This window comes from Oratosquilla oratoria, chromosome 12 (genome assembly GCF_046742065.1).
Source record: "Oratosquilla oratoria isolate Oo_2021 chromosome 12, ASM4674206v1, whole genome shotgun sequence".
Lineage (NCBI taxonomy): Eukaryota > Metazoa > Arthropoda > Malacostraca > Stomatopoda > Squillidae > Oratosquilla > Oratosquilla oratoria.
This window is the reverse complement of record NC_134788.1, coordinates 55,459,905-55,476,660: the sequence shown is the minus strand read 5'-3', so window position 1 is coordinate 55,476,660 and position 16,756 is coordinate 55,459,905. Positions and strand designations below refer to the sequence as shown.

The following is a 16,756-nucleotide window of genomic DNA, read 5'->3' as shown; positions in this document are numbered from 1 at the left end:
GCACAAAAAGTTGCCTAACATTGTTAACATATTATAACAAGGAGTCTAGGGTTGGGTTGTTCAAAAACTAACTCTGGCGTTAGTTTATTTTGATGTTAAACGTCATGGTAACACTCTGTGTTACCATGATGCTTAATGTCAAGATAGATTTAACGCCAAGATAGTGCAAAATTTTGTTCTGAACAACCTAGCCCAGAAGTTCAACATCATTAGTGAGCATGCAGAAGGGGAGCGCATCGAATGTAAGATGTTCCGGCCAGAACTCTGCAGGGTCGGACGTTTCGGCCAGTCCTCCAAATGTTGCTATTGTTATTTACTTATTATTGAGAGAAAATATATTATTAAAAGAATTAAAAAATATATATCATTCCAAGTAACGATATTTTATGCACATACTGTGTGAAAACGATATTAAATTTATGAAACAAATTATGTAAATTGAAATTATACAATGCACCAAGCCAGGGCACCAAGCCTTCAAGCTTAAAATGTTATTTTCGGTGGGCCGAAATCACCAGCGATTTCGGGCCAGAAAAACCCTGGTCCGAAATCACTTTGGGCCGAAATCACCTGATCCCTTAAGAGCTTGCTTGGAAGAAATTTTCAGAAGGTTGGGTCAGGAAGAGAAAGTTCTGAAGATTAATGGCGAATATTTGAACCACCTAAGATTTGCGGATGATATTATTCTTATTTCAGAAAGAACAGAAGACTTCCAAGATATGCTGAGTGACCTGAACAAGAAATCTCAAAGGTATAAAATTCAATAAAGATAAAACCAAAGTAATATTCAACACGAAAGTTCAAAGTAATGAGATTATAATCGATGGTGAGAGTCTTGAAGAAGTTGAGTATAATTATTTAGACCAGATGGTGAACGGGACAAAATATCATGATAATGAAATAAAAAAGACGCATTGTAATTGGTTGGAAAGTGTTTGGCAAGTATAATAAAATCTTGAGAGGCTCTCTCTCTTTAAGTTTGAAACATAAAGTTTGCAATCAGTGCATTCTGCCAGCAATAATGTCCGTGTGTGAGACTTGGAAACTGACGAAGGTGATGGAAACAAAGCTGAGGACTGCACAGAGAAGAGTGGAAAGATCAGTGATGGGAATAACACCGAAAGAGAGCAAGTTGGGTGAGAGAACAAACTAGAGTGGAAGATATTGTGGAGGCGCTAAAAGAGAGGAAGTGGAATCGGGCAGGTAAGTTAGTGCGAACGACTGATGAGCGATGGAGCAGGTATATTACTGAGTGGACGCCGCGATATGGCGAGCGTGGAAGACCAGACAGAAGATGGAGAGACGAGATTGAGAAGTTTGCAGGAGTGACGTGACAAAAGGTTGGCGCGGTCATTGAATTCTAGAGAGGAGGCCTTTGTTCAGGAGTGGACTCGGGATGGCTGATTTGATTGATTGAACAGACTATAAAGCGCTTCGTTTGTCTTTTCTTTCCTTCGTTTATACTCCGACCGCGAGAATAATATGTAAAAGATTCCTATCCTATTTTTGTTTTGTTGTCTTCATTTATACTCTGCCTTGTACCTTCATCTTTTTTTCTGCTTTTCATAGTTTGTGCAGTTTCTTCTTTTGAACATCTATTTTTGCTTTCCCGAATAAGAGTTTCCCTGCCGTTAGTTCAATATTGTCACTATATAGCTTTAACTCGTTTTACTCCATTCTTCTTGAAGTACCTGGCAATGTTTATTTTTATATGACGTCATAGACAGCCAAGCCTTGAGTAATTGAGTTGCATTCTTTCAGCTGTTTGAAGAGCTTGTTTCTGTGGGTAAACTAGTGTGCCTATCTTGAATTCGTAAGTGAAATCATATAGTGGTAAATCAGCTTAGTGCATGCGTAGTGTGTTTACGTTTGGCATTTGCTACACTTCAATTCCCGTTTGGTAGTGTATTTGGCATTCTGATGCTTACTGAAAGTGATGACAAAGACTCTTTGTCATCACAAATGGAACAGTCTACTGGAAAATGTAGTTAATAGTTCAAGTATCAACATGTTCAAGAATAGATATGACCGGTGTACTGTAGAAAATCAGAGAAGATTGAGAATAGCCTCTTCTCTGATTTTCTACAGTACACCGGTCATATCTATTCTTGAACATGTTGATACTTGAACTATTAACTACATTTTCCAGTAGACTGTTCCATTTGTTTACTACTCTGGCGTCAGAGCAGGGGTAAATGTGTGGGTATTTATCAAGATCATGTTTGCCAGCCCGGCACCTGCAATTACGCATATAGTCGGTTAGCTGTTATTATTCTGAATATTCTTAACCCCAGATATGAATACTGCAAACTAGTAGTGGTATCAATAGCTATTTAAGAAAAAAAATAAGATGAGTGGACATCTTTATATTTACCAAGGGGATATGTTAGGTCAGGTTAGGTCTCACTGCTGCAATTCCTACCTGTAGCTCTTATCAATAAGTGTTTTAATCCCCATTTACAAGTATCACAAAATAATAGTAATGTTGGTAGCAATTTTTGGAAAATTGAGAGAGACAAACATTTTTTTGGTATATCATATAGATATTTGTTTGGTATGTGCCAAACCACACGCAGCACCACCATTGCAGTTGAGTGTTTACATTGCCATCTTTTGCGGCCCGTTGTAATTTGTTTGGCTTAGTTTGAATGCTTGGAGCGTTCGGCGCATGTGCATGATATTCAAATTGTCTTGTTGTTCTGCAAGTGTTTGCCCAATTCTTCAGAAGTAAACAAATTTTCACCGATTTAAACACAAATTTGGTTATTAACCTTGGCAAATTAGTTTTCAGAGTAAAAATCTAAAGGGAAGGCATCTATATATAAATATTTTAATCAGGGTTGCGGAGTCAGATGGTATAAGGTCCGACTCCGACTCCTTTGATTCCTCCGACTCCAACTCCCGACTCCGACTCCTAACTCCGTAACTCCTTGACCCCTATGTGGAAAGCTATTCTGGAGATCCATATACCAGCCTCCCACACCTATTCAGCAAGCATTTTATAAATATTTTTCATGTATATTATTTTTTACGTGAAACATTCACTTGTATGATAAATATACTCACATATACACTCACCCAGCTATATATATATATATATATATATATATATATATATATATATATATATGCACACAAGCACGTATATTCATATAAACATATATATATTAAATATATAATGGTATTATTTATGCTCATGATCATCTACCAGCTTATGAGCACTTTCAAATATGTCATGGCAGAGTTGCCACTTCAAGCTATATATTTTCTTTTTCCTTTGTGCCCCTCCCCTCCCCCCCTAAAAAAAATCTGTTAATTTCATTTGTCCAATCTCATAAACCTTCTATCTCAATATTAGGAAAAAAATATGACAAATCATCATGAGGAAAGGTTAATGGAGGATGACCTACCTAGTACTTACTGCAAAATTAATTTCACCATGTTATCATAAAAACCAGGAATCAGTTCAGGAAAGAGAGAGACAACCTTCCCCTGTGCACACTGTTCATAGCTGCTGTTGTTCCTCCCCTTTTCAGTCATCACCAAATGCTGTGACATATGCTCTAATGTCATTCCTATTTGGCCTCTGAGACTGGTCAAAGTTTATCTCAGGGCATTATCCCAGCATGACAGAGCTCCTACAAAACAGTAAACCACACAAAAACACTTCCATTGACTTTTACATACATGAAGACGTACGTGCATAGTGCATACGTAGTGGATATATACTATTGTCATGTACGATATATACACTGTCATGTACGTGTGTACATGATGGAGTTCTAGATGTTAACATAATTTGAATTAATTAGACTGTCAACAAAGGTAAAGTAGCTAGCTTAAATTATTCAAATATAAAAATCATCTCTGTCACTTGACAGTTGACAAATTATTCAGGAATTTGAATTAATAATTGTATATATTTTGAGTATTTATTAAAAATAGAAAAACATTCCACTGGCTGTAACTCCCATAGTATAGAATGAATGAAACATTAATACAAACTACATTCTGGAAACTTCCATAAGTGATATATATCCTGTAACTAGCTATAAAACTATACTGGATGGTTATTAAATTTTCTCAACACAAAACATATAATTTTTTTTAGATTTTTTAAACTTGGAATAATGAGACCTACTGCTTTCTATTTGCACAATAGCAACAAATTATTTCACATTGCACATCTATAGACAGTATTTTACAGCTATTGTTGGCTTACCAATTACTGTAATGGTAAAAATGCAGACAAAGCTTTCAAGAATATAACAATATATGTACTGTACCTTGAATACACCCGTATTATTACATTAATAACTAGGTTAAATACTCAATCTATAAAAATTTCTTATAATAAAATACTTTATATGTTCCTTGAATCTATCAGCATTATTACATTAATAATGAGGTTAAAGCTCAAATCTATACAAATTTCTTATTTGTAAACATTAAAAGAATAGGCTTTATTCATAAATATAGAACTTATAGACTACTCAATTGAAATTTGCAAATAGAAAAAAATAGTAGTTTGTACTTTATATAAGTAGGGTAAACTGATATCTTAATGTGATGAAAATGGTTGGTTAGACTAGCCTATGAGAAATATAGGTTAGAGTCCTAGACTACCTTATGAATAGAGGCAGCCTATAGTCTAGGAAAAACAAATTCGACCCTACAATTTATGGTAAAAAGAAAGGTAAATGTGGATTATAAGGTTATTTTGGGATTATCTTTTTTTTTTTTTTTTAATAAAAAAATGAAAATAAAACCATAAAAATAAAAAATAAAATTAAAAACAAAATAGAAATAAAAGAATAATTTTTTTTATTGCATTAGTTTTATTTTTTATTTTCTTTATTTTTATTTAGTTATTTTTCTATATTTATTTATTTTTCAAAGAACCCTATAATCAACATGTACCAACAAAAATAGGTTTTATCTGCATATATACATTATATATATATATATATATATATATATATATATATATATATATATATATATATACACACATATATATACTGTACATATGTATATGTGTATATATATATATGTGTGTGTATACATACATATACCAAGGCTTTTTCCCCCTTACAAGGGAGGTAGCCAAAATGGAAAAGGCATAAAATCATTCCCACCCTTTCCATCCCTGAAAACACTCCACACCCCTCCACCCTCCCTCTCATCATGCTGTACATACACTCTCTTCATCAAAGTTTTAAAAATAATACAAACTGCTAATGATTGGCTAGGTTAGCCTATGGAGATCACCTAGGCCAACAAACTGAGAGGCTAGTTTAGCCTATCTCATAATCAGCATTTATCATACAACAGGTAGGACCTTACAAGTAGCCTAGGCTACATCACTGGGAAAAGTAGGAAACTTTGGCAAAGTAATCTAAACTGTTCTTGCATCCAATGCTTATTGTTTACCAATTCCTACAAAAAAAAAAAAAAGATAGCCAAATCATGGAAACTGTATATCTTGTAGGTAATATTTAAGGTCTGGTAGTCACTCAATAGGCTACTATCAATAGTAGAGTTTTCCAGACTATTCCATGTACCAGTATATCAATATTTGTCTTTACCAAGGTCACATTACACAATGTACAAGATTTAGCCTAAATATTTTCTTTTTACTATTATTAAAAGATTAAAAGAGGAAGGGAAGTTGATTTAAGTAGGGAAGAAAAGGTAAAAGGCAGAGATGAAAAGATGATAATGGAAGAGGAAGCAATAAGGGGAAGATGGGGAGAATATTCTAGGGAACTGTTGAATGTAGAGGAGGATAGGGAGGGAATGGTGATAGCAGTGGGAGGCGCAAAGAAAATGACAGTGATGGGTGAGGAAAATGAGGGGAAAATAAGAAAAGATAAGGTGGAAGTAGCGATTAAAATGATGAGAGCAGGTAAGGCACCTGGGTTAGATGGGTGTCATGCGGAGTGTCTGAAGAAGGGAGGTAAAGTAATAGTAGACTGGTTAGTGAGGTTGTTTAATGTGTGTCTAAGGGAGGGTAGAGTACCAGAGGACTGGAGGAGTGCATGTATAGTTCCGCTTTTCAAAGGAAAAGGGAACAAGTGTGAGTGTAGTAGTTTCAGAGGGATCAGTTTGTTGAGTGTAGATGGGAAGGCATATGGGAGGGTTATAATTGAGAGAATTAGGAGAGGAACAGAGGAAGTAATTGGTGAGGAGCAGTGTGGGTTTAGAAGAGGTAGGGGCTGTGTGGATTAGATTTTTGTGATAAGACAGATTTGTGAGAAAGCTTTAGGAAAGGGTAAGGATGTCTTTGGCCTTTATGGATTTGGAAAAGGCTTATGATAGGGTAGACAGGAAGACACTGTGGGAGGTTTTGCAGATATATGGTATTGGGGGAAAGCTGTTAAGAGCAGTCAAGAGTTTTTATGAGAGTAGTAGAGCTTGTGTTAGAATCAGAAATGGAGAGAGTGAATGGTATGAGGTAAAGGTGGGACTACATCAGGGAAGTGTCATGTCGCCATGGCTGTTCAATGTGTATATGGATGGGGTGGTACAGGAGGTAAATGCAAGAGTAATGGGCAGGGGACTGGAGTTGGTTGCGGAAAATGGAGAAAAGTGTGAGGTAAGTCAGTTGCTGTTTGCTGATGACACTGCACTTGTGGCAGGGTCAGAGGAGGCATTGGGAGAGTTAGTGACTGAGTTTGGGAGGGTGTGTGATAGGAGAAAGTTGAAGGTGAATGTGGGTAAAAATAAGGTGATGAGGTGTACAAGAGGAGAGGATGGTGGAGAGTCGGAAGTAAGTCTTAAAGGGGAGAATGTGGAGGAAGTGGATAGTTTTAGGTCCTTGGGGTCATATGTGGCTGCAAAGGGAGGAGTAGAGGTAGAGGTAAGTTGTAGATTGAGAGAAGCAAATAAATGCCTTGGGGGATTTAAAAAAGTAATGAGAAATAGACATTTGGGAATTAATGCAAAGAGGAGATTGTATGAAGGGTGATTGTGCCGACAGTGCTGTGTGGGGCAGAGACATGGAATTTAAGCGAGGCAGAGAGGAAGAGTTTAAATGTGTTTGAGATGAAATGTCTGAGAAGTATGGTGAGGGTTACAAGGCTGGATAGAGTGAGAAACAAGGAAGTGAGAAGGAGAGCTGGGGTGGAAAAGGAGTTGGCTGAGAGGCTGATGAAAGACTATTAGGATGGTTTGGACACATGGAAAGAATGGATGAAGGAAGACTGGTGAAAGGGGTATGGAAGGCAGAGATGGAGGGAGTGAATTTGAGAGGATGACCGAGGATGAGATGGATGGATGGGGTGACAGGGGCGTTGAGCAAGAGGGGAATGTCTGTGGAGTAGGGAAGGGAGGTGGCAGAAGATAAGGATGAGTGGAGAAGGGCTGTGTATAGATGGTACTGTGATGAAAAGAAAGGGAAGGGATGGGGGGGGTTTGGGGAGTGGGAAAGTGTGAATGATACTTTGACACAGCCAGAAGGGACTTCTCTCCGTCCTCCATTTGCTTTGTGAGGGGATGGAGAGGGGGGGTCGCCAATTAAGTGAAGCGGTCTTGCTGTGGATGTGCTGTGTCCTACTGCATTGCTTCTGACACAGGGTGGTGGGCAGAATGCAGGGATGACCCGTCATCCACGAGGAGCTAAGATGTGAGGGTGGAAGGGATGATGGGTGGGAGTGGGTTTATGCCTTTTGGCTTGACTACCTCCCTGTTAAGGGGGAAAAAGCCTTTTGTATATAGATAGAATTATGGTTATGGGTTAAAGCATAAATATCGGGTACACTTAGGCCTAATTTGCAATGGTCCTTGTAACATAATCAGTTTTAAATTAGATTAGAATGGTTCGTGATTTCCTTTACTCTGATTTCTATTAGGATTACAAAGGCGGAGCATCTATATATATATATATATATATATACATATATAAATGCATATATATATATATACATATATATATATTTATATTGTCACAGTGAAACTATATGTATTTATATATATATATTTATGTATATGTATATATATATGTATATATATATACATATGCATATATATATACATGTATATACATATATACATATGCATATATATATATATATGTATATATATATATGCATATATATATACATATATATATATATATATATATATATATATATATATATATATATATATATATATATATATATATACAGTTTCTCCTTACAGGAAACAACTACCGTATTTTCCGGCGTATAGTGCGCGACTTTTTTCCGTTGGAAGGGCCTAAAAATGGGGGGTGCGCGTTATCCGGTGGTGCGCATTATCTACGGCCTACGATAAAAATTCTGCGGCTGTGTGTGTAATTTATTTCACAAGAACGTGACGATGTTGGCCGTCACAAAGTCGGGACGGCACACTTCTCCGTGACGTTCCGTGAGAACAAGAAGAACAGCCATGGTGACATGAAAGAATACGCCAGCATGGGCTACCGTATATGAATATTTGGTATAGATAGGTATCTATCGAATCTTATTTTTCATGCTTAAATAGGCCTAAACACCATGAAACATGATCAATATTCATGATATTTGCCCATGTTCACAGCATAGTTTGAATTTTTATGTTGGCTTTGTTGCTTCACTTTAGGTATGGTACAAATTCCGTTGCGGCCGTTCATAAACTCGTGTCAAACACCTTACTACAACACCCTCTTTCGGGAGTTATATTAACTAAACGTCACCTCGATGAGAGACTGTCCTATTTCATCACTGTCATTGCAGGTTCAAAGCTAAAACGAAACAGTCTGTAGTTTGTTTCAGTATTAAATAAAAATGGCAAAGACGAATTATTTCCTCAAGATATAAAATGAACATTTTCTGTAAAAATCCCGAATTTTTTCTGTATATTTTACTTTCAATAAACTTTTTTTAGATCATATTTCCTACAAACTATTTAAGCTACAAAGTAATAAGGGACCAACGCACAACATGAGTCATATGCCGATACATGTAGTTCCGACTTTTTCTTTATTGTGTCCTGATTGATACCTAAACCGACACTTAATTTAGTGACAAATCAACAGATTTCCCAGCGGTGGCTCTAGCCAATGAAAAGTACTTCTCCATGTAACCTTGTTCACATGATATAAATACCGAGGTAAAACTGCATTATAGACAAATGCGATCGGGCATGCGCGTTATACGTCGGTGCGCGCTATCTGTGTACTGAGATAACGAAGTGCATGGGTGCGCATTATAACCCGATGCGCATTTTAAGCCGTAAAATACGGTACTGTACAAATACATGACCACAAACACTTTTACCCAGACTGACAATGATAGCTTGTCAGTATTGTGTATTTTTTTTTATGGATTGTTTTTTGTTTCCATCTGGAGAAACCACTTAGTGTACATATACACTGCACACATTCACTATTGCCTCAAAAAATAAAAGTAAAACCATACAAAAACTGCTAAATTGTGCAACTGGTAAAAACAAACAGGGAAACCATATTAAAAAGATAAATTTATTGGACTTAAGGAGTCGGAGTTGGATAAAAAAAAAATCCGACTCCGACTCCTAGTACTCTTAGAAATCCGACTCCGACTCCCAGCTAAAACCTCTGACTCCGACTCCAACTCCCCAACCCTGATTTTAATGTTATATTCATGTTTTTTAGCCTTATTTTTTCTAGGAAATAAGCAACTTAAGATCATTGGAAATTTGCACAGGTAAGCCTAAAGGGGTAATATGTAGGTAGGTACACGCAAATCTGCGATCGGTGCCATCATTGGGGATGTAATGTTTGTGAACGGTCAACTGGTCCCCAGTCAACTGCACACCAAGGACAACTGGTCCTCAAAAAATAGGACATCTTGTCCCCAATTTTTTTTTTTTCAACATTTTTTTATTTAAACAATAGTTTTGAGATTTTTAGCAAGAATCAAAATAGCATGATATATTCTGTTCAACACTTAATTGAATAATACACAGGTAATACACAGGTATTATATATTGCTCAAAATAGCAAGAATCAAAATACCATTATTATGTACAACACTTTATTAAATTATACACAGGTATTATATATTACTCAAAGTAGCAAGAATCAAAATACCATAATACAGTATATTATGTGCAACACTTTATCAAATAATACACAGGTATTATATAATACTCAAAATAGCAAGAATCAGAATACTATAATGTAATATGTACAACAATTTATTAAATGATACACAGTTCTACACAGGTAATGGCCTAGACGTCACCAGGTTGTACGGTTTATATACTGACCTTGCCTAGGTGTTGAGCAGATTTTGTGGTGTGAAAGAGGTGTGACCCAAGCAGTGGGGGTGTTAAAAAGGTGTGATACGCACTTTTTGAGCAAACATAGAGCACATCTGAGGTGTGGCCCAAGCAGTGGGGTGTGAAAGAGGTGTGATTAGCACTTTTTGAGCAAACATTGAGCATTACATTACTGGTGAAGCACAAATGTGTTTTATTGGACTTCACCTTATATTTAGTAGCATAAGTAAAAATAAAGTTAAACATCAAAAAACATATATACGAACAATAGAGAACACATTTGGGCAGTTTTTAGAAAATTTATTTTGAGGACGAGTTGACCACCCGGTCTGTCATTCGGGGACCAGTTGTCCTGGGGGAGCAGTTTTGGGGACCAGTTGACCAGGGACCAGTTGTCTTACAATCGTAATGTTTACACCGACATCTTTTTGCAACCCATTCAAATGGGTACGTGTCAATTTGAATGCTTATAGCATTCAGTGCATGCGCAGAATTATCAAATTGTTTTGCTGTTCTGCAAGTTTATGCCAATATCTTAAAACAATTTTATTTAAACACAAATATGGCTATTAGCCATTGCAAATTAGTTTTTTGAGAAAAATTTAAAGATGAGACCTATATATGAATATTTTAATGTAATATTCATATTTTTTAGCCTATTTTCTCTTGGAAATGAACAATTTTAAGATTGTTGGTAATGAAACAGCTGTGCCTCAATAATCAACGTGTAGGCATGTTCTCCGATACTTAGTCGTGTTTGGTAACACATGACATGTCAGAGATACTACGCTTAGTAGTCATAGAGGGTGTTGTTCACAAATAATACTTAAATTGTTATAGGACGAGGGAGTCATATGAGAGGTACAAAGAAAAGAAAAGAGAAGTAAAGCAAAAGGTAAAGGATGCAAAGAGGAGAGCAGCTGTGAAATGGGGTAAGAGTATGACAGAAATTTTTGAAAGTAATAAAAAGATGTTTTGGAAAGAAATTAAGAGAGGAAGAGGAGGCCAATCAAGTAGAGAAGAAAAGGTGCAGATGGAGAGATGATAATGGAAGAGAAGGCAGTAAGGGGTAGATGGGCAGAATATTTTAGGGAGTTGCTAAATGTGAAGGAGGATAGGGAGGGAAAGATAGCTGCAGTGGGAAATGCTAAGAAAATGAGTGATGAGTGAGGAGAATGGAGGAGAAATAAGGAAGGATGAGGTGAAGGCAGTTTACAGATTATAGATTGGGAGGCAAAATTAAATGAAAGACCTGTAGATCAGATGTGGGAAATATTTCAAAATACGCTCACTAAGATGATTCAAACTTACATTCCTTTTAAAGACAGACGTCCCCCAAATCAGGCTCGCCCAAAGTGGCTCGACAAAGAAACTGAAAAAAGTATTGCTATAAAGAGACAGGCTTATAAGAAATATAAGTGCTCGGATGCATCTAATGACTATGAAAGTTATGTATCAATACAGAGAGATTTAAAAAAGACAATAAGAAAAAGAAAACGACAATACGAAATGAACATCGCTGATAAATCCAAAGAGAATCCCAAAGAATTCTATAGTTACATTAGAGATAAAAAGGTTGTTAGGAATCACATTGGTCCACTATTATCTGCTGACGGTCAACTTGAATATTCAAATGAAGGAATGTGTAATATCTTAAACAATTATTTTAGCTCGGTATTCGTAAACGAAACACCTCAAGGTGAATTCCAAACTGAAACCTGTGAAAAGTCTAGGGTAAACTTACTCACTACGGTGACTATAACAAAAGAAAAAATTAAAAGGTGTATAGACAAACTCAAAGTTAATAAGACACCAGGGCCTGACAGTTGGCATCCAAGAATCTTAAAGGAAATGAAAAGTGAGATTGTTGTTCCATTAGAAATTATTTTCAAGAAATCCATCATATCCGGAGATGTCCCAAGAGAATGGAAGCTAGCTAACGTTACTCCCATATTCAAAAAAGGTGACAAAAAGAAGCCAAATAACTATAGGCCTATAAGTTTGACTTCAATCGTAGGAAAAATAATGGAAACTATCATCAGAGATGCTATCGAACATCATTTAGAAAGTAACCGTTTGATAAATGATAGCCAGCATGGTTTCAGACGGAAATGTTCTTGCGTGACTAACTTACTCGAATTCTACAACACAGTTATCTCGAATTATGACAAAAGAAACAATATAGATTTAGTATATCTAGACTTTGCATAAGCTTTTGATACCGTCCCACACGAAAGACTACTTACTAAATTAGCTTTGCATGGAATAAGTGGTAGCCTATTAGGTTGGACTAGTAATTGGTTGAATGGTCGAAAACAGAGAGTTGTTTTAAATGGAAAAACTTCTGGATGGAAAAGAGTTGCAAGTGGAGTTCCTCAGGGTTCCGTTCTTGGGCCACTTCTATTCATAGTATATATAAATGATATAGACCATGGACTAAAATCTACTGTTTCCAAATTTGCTGATGATACAAAACTGTGCGGAGTGGCAAATGATCACTCAAAGCAATTAGATATTCAAGAAGATTTAGATCAATTACAGCAATGGTCTGAAAAGTGGCTAATGAAATTTAACACAAGTAAATGCAAGGTAATGCACATAGGTAAAAATAACAGTAAGTACAATTACAAGTTATTTGGAAATTCGTTAACAAAAGTGGATAGTGAAAAAGATCTCGTAATTATCAGTAACGACCTCAAATCACCCAAGCAGTGTATTTCAGCCTCTGAGAAAGCAAATAAGATTCTAGGACTGATTGCACGATCTTTTTATTTCAAAAGTCCATCACTCATTAACAAGCTATATAAATCGTTAGTTCGTCCACATTTGGAATATGCTGTTTCCGTATGGTCACCAAATCTCATTAAAGACATTGACAGATTGGAAAAAGTACAACGGCGAGCCACAAAACTGATTCCAAATATAAAAAATAAATCATACGAAAATTGACTAAAACATATGAATCTGTTTTCCCTAAAAAAGCGTAGACTCAGAGGTGACTTGATACAGGTCTTTAAAATTCTAAAGGGAATTGACAACATCAAAAGTGACCAAATTTTTACATTGAATGATAATCAGACAAGAAACAATGGTCTCAAACTGTCCAGAAATAGATTCAATTTGGAAGTAGGTAGAAACAACTTTGCCAACCGTGTAGTTAATGAATGGAATAAACTTCCTGCACAGGTAGTGCAATGTAGTTCAGTTTGAAGCTTTAAGAATCATTTAGATAAATGCCTAAGTAAGATGCTGTAATGATTATAATTTATCTTATATTATTTGTTTTTGTTTTATCATTTGTCTGTCTGATTTTCATTTATTATTAGTTATATGTCAATTTATTATTATTTACTATTTACCTGTTTGTTTATTATTTAACTATACCTGTGCATTTATTTATGTATTTTATTTGTTATTTACATTATCATAGTTTTATTTATTATTTTATTATTAATATGATTTTTTTTCGCATCCGACCTAGATATGGATCAAAAGGTTTCCTGTAGGCATGCTCCGCCTTTGTAATCTTTGTAAAGCAGGTAAGGCACCTGGTCTGGATGGATGCCATGCAGAATGTCTGAAAAAGGAAGGTACAGTGATGGTGGACTGGCTGGTGAGGTTATTTAATGTTTGCTGGAGAGAGGGTAGAGTGCCTGTATAGTTCCTCTTTATAAGGGAAAAGGGGACAAGTGTGAATGTAGTAGTTTCAGAGGGATTAGCTTGTTAAGTGTAGTTGGGAAGGCTTATGGGAGGATCTTGATTGAGAGGATTAGGAGAGGAACAGAAGGAGTAATTGGTGAGGAACAGTGTGGATTTAGGACAGGTAGAGGTTGTGTAGATCAGATCTTTGTGGTAAGACAGATATGTGAGAAAGCTATAGGAAAGGGGAAGGATGTTTTTTGGGCTTTTATGGATCTGGAAAAGGCTTATGATAGGGTAGACAGAAAGGCACTGTGGGAGGCTATGCAGATATACGGGATAGGGGGAAAGCTTCTTGGAGCTGTCAAGAGTTTTTATGAGAGTAGTAGAGCTTGTGTCAGGATTGGAAATGGAGAGAGTGAGTGGTTCGAGGTAAAGGTGGGACTTCGTCAAGGATGCATTATGTCGCCCTGGCTGTTCAACTTAAACATGGATGGGGTGGTGCAAGAGGTAAATGCAAGGGATTGGAGATGGTTAAAGAAAATGGAGAAAAGTGGGAGGTGAGCCAGCTGTTGTTTGCGGACGACACTGCGCTTGTGGCAGGATCGAAGGAGGGATTGAGGAAGTTGGTGGCAGAGTTTGGGAGAGTATGTGATAGAAGAAAGCTAAAGATAAATGTGGGTAGAGGTAAGGTGATGAGATGTACAAGGGGTGAAAGTGGCAGTAGACTGGAAGTGAGTATTAAAGGAGAGCGACTGGAGGAAGTGGATAGTTTTAGATACTTGGGTGCAAATGTGGCAGGAAAAGGTGGAGTGTAGGTGGAGGTAGAATGTAGATTGAGAGAAGCGAGTAAATGCCTTGGTGGATTAAAGAGTGTAATGAGGAATAGACATTTGGGAATGGATGCTAAGAGGAGACTGTATGAAGGAGTGATTGTGCCAACAGCACTGTATGGGGCAGAAACATGGAACATAAGAGAAGAAGAGAGGAGTTTGAATGTGTTTGAGATGAGGTGTCTGAGAAGTATGATGGGGGTTACTAGGCTAGATAGAGTGAGAAATGAGGAGGTGAGGAGGAGAACAGGGGTGGAAAAGGAGCTGGGAGATAGGGTTGATGAAAGTGTATTAGGATGGTTTGGACACATGGAAAGAATGAGTGAAGAAAGACTAGTAAAAGAAGTGTGGAAGGCAGATGTGGAGGGAGTGAACATGAGGGGACGTCCTAGGATGAGGTGGATGGATGGGGTGAAGGGGGCTTTGGGGAAGAGGGGAATGTCTGTTGAGGAAGGACGGGAGATGACAGAAGACAGGGGTGAATGGAGAATGGTTGTATATGGATGATGTTGTGATTGCATGAGGTGGAATGGGTGGGGGGATGGGGGGTGTGTTTCACCCCCCTTGTCACCACTGTCACTTAAATTTGACTTGTAATATCACTCGTCTCGAGGCCCCTTGCCTCTCGTTACGTGAGTTTCACTAATATTCAAGTTCCTCTTAAGCAGTAGGCCCAATGCCTTCTTTTTCCTGTAGTCTCACTATTTTCTAGGCCCCATGCCTATTCCTCTCGTCCTTTGGGTTAATAAAAGGGTGGTGAATTTTCTTTCTTCTTTCACTGTAATTTCACCTTCGGCTTACACTCGGGATCTCTTTTCTCTCGTCTCTACATCGTCTCCTGATCCTCTCTCCACACCCTCTCTATATCTTCTCCCTATATCTTCTGACGAGATCCCGTATCCTACGCTAAGCTATCTTCGTCTGACGTCACTAATTTTTCTAAACCAATCTCCAGTTACGTCTCAAATAAATGTCACTCCTTATGGGCGTGACTTTGAATTCATGCACCAATAGTTTTTTTCCTCCTTCTCCACCTTGCACCAATCCGGAAAGCTATTACAATGCCACTAGCGATATTGTTTATCTCAGCATTAGTCAAACGAAGGTAACCTGCGCTTACAGAGTTGATTACACATCGAATATAAAACAGTCACCACCATCGGTGTGTTTACATAGACAAAACGTCGCCCTCACCTAGACATAACATTGCTCTCGAGCAGGCGTCGAGTCTGAATTATTCTAATGCCCTAGCTCATTTCCATTCGTACACTACCGGCCTCTTACAGGGCTCGGCAGCTACCCTTGGTCGTCCCGACCAATTCTTATTTCCCTCTTACAGGGCTTGCTAATATATTTCTAGAATAAGCTAATCTACCCTTGCGTAATTGTTAATCTACCCTCCAAAATACATCATTCATGCAATAAATTGGGAATAATACATAGACATAATACCTATAAATGTGAATAACATGCATCTCAATATATATATAAGGTATTGAATTAAGCGGTTACATGGTTGATTTGCTTTGACAGAGCCAATCTCCGGAATACAACAAAGGCAATCAGTGCTGCCACTAACACTGAAAGTAAGGGTATGATAAGGAGTGGTAGCATAGGTAAATCATTTGAGTTAGATCTTGACAATGGTCTTCTCATAATTTTCAAGGGAGGGGAGTTTTCAGGCAATGTGAAGTTGAAGGTTGAAATGTAGGTGTCCTCGGTTAAATGCATTGTATTAAGGGTATTAGAAATGGTGGAAATAGTGTCTGCATGCAATTCGCAGTTATCTTGAATAGAGACAAGACCTTCAACCAAATCCAATTTAGGACTCAACCCGGGACAATTTATTGATACCTTTGTCTTGTTAGGGAAAAACAGGTAATGAGATCCTTGTATGTTACAATGAGGGATCTGGTCTACCAAAATTCGTTGGTACTGACAATTGTTCATAACAGACATATTCCTAACCAGAGAGGCTTCACATGAATTTTTCAAAGCTTCACGGAACACAAACATGG

General features: G+C 37.2%; 1 protein-coding gene across 4 annotated transcripts in view; it reads left to right on the top strand.

The window, feature by feature from the left end:
- The window catches only part of LOC143031812 (uncharacterized), a 65,874-nt gene that overhangs the window by 31,756 nt on the left and 17,362 nt on the right, over positions 1-16,756 (top strand). For 3 of the 4 annotated variants that reach the window (XR_012967035.1, XR_012967036.1, XM_076196122.1), the window contains exon 1: positions 1,526-1,813. The exons of the other annotated variant lie outside the window; for it this stretch is intronic. The gene's annotated coding sequence lies outside the window, so the exon portion shown is untranslated. Of the gene's footprint in view, positions 1-1,525; positions 1,814-16,756 lie in introns of those variants that run through there. 4 annotated transcript variants of the gene reach the window in all.